The sequence below is a fragment of the Aplysia californica genome, unplaced genomic scaffold (assembly GCF_000002075.1).
Source record: "Aplysia californica isolate F4 #8 unplaced genomic scaffold, AplCal3.0 scaffold00005, whole genome shotgun sequence".
NCBI lineage: Eukaryota > Metazoa > Mollusca > Gastropoda > Aplysiida > Aplysiidae > Aplysia > Aplysia californica.
In genome coordinates this window covers 3,625,284-3,628,110 of record NW_004797275.1, presented here as the reverse complement: position 1 = coordinate 3,628,110, position 2,827 = coordinate 3,625,284, and the positions used below count along the sequence as shown (strand labels likewise).

At 40.1% G+C, this 2,827-nt stretch overlaps 1 long non-coding RNA gene across 1 annotated transcript in view; it reads right to left on the bottom strand.

Moving 5' to 3' along the window:
• Window positions 1–36: 36 nt before the first annotated feature.
• Window positions 37–2,827, bottom strand: part of LOC101857295 — a 134,435-nt gene continuing 131,644 nt past the window's right edge. Inside the window, exon 3 of the long non-coding RNA XR_001184713.2 lies at window positions 37–455. This is a non-coding gene — a long non-coding RNA (uncharacterized LOC101857295). The remainder of the gene's footprint in view (window positions 456–2,827) is intronic.

Genomic DNA, 2,827 nt, shown 5'->3' with positions numbered 1-2,827 from the left:
GAGATAGATAGATAGATAGATAGATAGATAGATAGATAGATAGATAGATAGATAGATAGATAGATAGATAGATAGATAGATAGATAGATAGATAGATAGATTAAAAAATCAGTCCTGGGGAGAGGCCAACAATATTAAAACAAAGGGAAAGATCTGTACTAGAACGAAAGCCCACAATATAAAAACAAACAAAAAAACCAAAAACCCAGATCAGTCCAAGAAAGGCAGCCCACAACTATTAACTTAAAAAAGGGGGGGTGGAGAAGAAAAATAGTCGTAGGAGGGAGACTCAACGTACTCTTGTGACAGAAGACATATGTTGACAGAAACACCCAGGGATACATACCTGAATAGATCTCATCGCCGCCAGGGCTTCAAGTTACCCCGAATATTTTCGATCCATATCTGTTGCAGTGCGTCTGGTTGCAGAAGTTTTGGCGCATACTCCGTCGTACCTGGAATACCAAGGGGGGAATCAAAAGATAATCATGACATACATATGGTAATTGGATGGACAAGGATTTTATATATTATGATTCACCTGATTTTTCGGAACAAAAGAGATTCGTAAGCCATATGGAACGTAAAATGTGCTTGAAATGTTCATGATATTATGAATATCTTTTCGTGTGTAATAACTCAAATCGAAACAAAAATTAGAAGTATTTGCACCCAATGAGATCGCAATGTACTTAACTACAGAATTCAATACTACAGGTCGTCCATTTAAAAGAAAAAATCGGATATTTTAGAATAACGTTTGCATCCAATGCCGTTGGATTTTATCTTAAAGCTACTTGTAAGATATACGTAATCTGTTTTTTCGTATAACACTTTTCGAAGACGTAACATCATATCGAAAAGCACTTTTTCCATGAGAACGTTTCTGCCTATGGCAGAATATAAAGAAAAACGGAGTGTACTTACAGCACAGTTTCACTAACAGTCAGTAATCAAACAAAATTAAAATTGTCTCCTGATCTGGCCTGTGTCTGCAACCCATATCTTATATTTTCTTGAGCTTGATTGTCGCTCTTAGCCTAATGTTAGTGCTTTTTTGTTTTATTGTTGTTGCTTTTTCAAGTCTGGCTCTTGATATATTTGGTGTCTGCGGTATAGCGACTAGGCACTTCGCCATCACATGCGAATGATTGGAGTTCGATATCCGTGGGGAGAGACGTTTTATCTAGTATCTCGATCTTTCAGCTGAGGCGTTATACTCCTATCAGCTCGGGTTGGCCCATACAGGCAGATTGAAGTCTGCCCCTTAAATATTCTAAATTGTGCTAATGGCAAAACATTTCTGATTTTATTTTCAGAAGTTTCGTCTTTTGCAACTTCAACAGCTTATTAGCGACGTCGGTTGTGTAGTTGTTAAACCTGTTGCTGTTGCAGTCAATAGACTTCAGCATGATTCCATGCTGGGTGACTTTTAATTTAGTATCTATTTTTGTTGTTGTTTTTTGTTTTTGTTGTTGTTGTTGTTGTTTTGTTTTTTGTTTTTTTGTTTGGTCAGATCTGGTTTGATTTCGCTGTGTTTCACTTTCTTGTTCTTGGTATGCCTGTTTGGTTCTTTTAAAAATACTTTTTGTTTTGTTTTCAAGAAATAGTTGGGGGGCGTGGGGGCGTTGTTCCCTTTTTTGGGGCAGGGAACACACTATTATTTACGTCTTCTTAGCTAAAATTACCCTCTTCCATTTTCCAACAGACTATGTTAACACAAGTAAAGTCAATCTCCTCACTGTTACGATAGAGTTTCTAATAAAAGAAAACAAAATAGAAACGCCCAAGGCCAGAAAAAGGTTGAACATTATGGAGGATTGTCTGATGAAAGAGATTGCTTTTTCCTTGCTTAGAAATGGTGTACTAAAAGTAAACGTGCGTACGCTCTTACTTTCGATATTTTCAGATTGAGGAAACATTCAGAGCACCAAACAACCAACGGCATGAGGAAATAAACTGACATTTATTTTCAGCAATGCAAGTGGATTGACTTTTTTTATTTCTGGGAAAACTTGGAGTACAGCATTCTAGTTGTCAGGCCCCTACTCTACAGCACAAGCAAACACACTGCCAAAGAGGTCCGTCTGCAAACAATGCAGTTGCAGATGGAACTTTTTTGAGTCTGTGCTCGTGAAGTGAGTACATTGGGCTATGTCCAAGTTGGGACAATGCGTGTGGAGAGCGATGAATATCAATGAGGTCTCGGACCCGCTATCCCGGCCAGTCAGAGAGAGACATGACTTTGGACATCCACCTCTGGAAGCGAACGACGTGTCATCGGGAAAATCCCAACCCGCGTCACGCTTTCCTTCTTCAACCAAAGGTGTGCTTTCGCTCTGAGGCTCGGCGAATCTCCTCATAGACTCTTGCTCATAAATTCTCATTCTAGATGCACGCCCAGGGAGCGCAGGCTTCCCTCGACCAATTTTGACTTGGTCTTTGAAATTGAAATCAGCCGTGGAGGCGAGGGATTAATCCAGTTTTCTATGAAGCACTCGCCCAAGTTTCTGAAACAGGTAGAAAACACAATCAAGCGTACACAATACCGCGCTGGGCCCGGCCGGGGTTTTCAACAATGATTCCCTTGGAATTGGCCGCCGATGGTAAATGAATTCTCATCTATGGAGGGGAGGTCCATGGGGAGTTGGGGATGGAGGGTGGGGGGAGGTGGGAATTGATGAAGGAGAAGACAGGAGAGGAGGAAAAAATATGGCTACTCAAAACAAAAAAAAAGGAAAAAGAAAAGGAAGGAAGGAGAAATGGAATTGTGAGAAAAGCAAGAGATCAAATATTATGCTGCACGGGTATGTAGATTGTGAAGTGG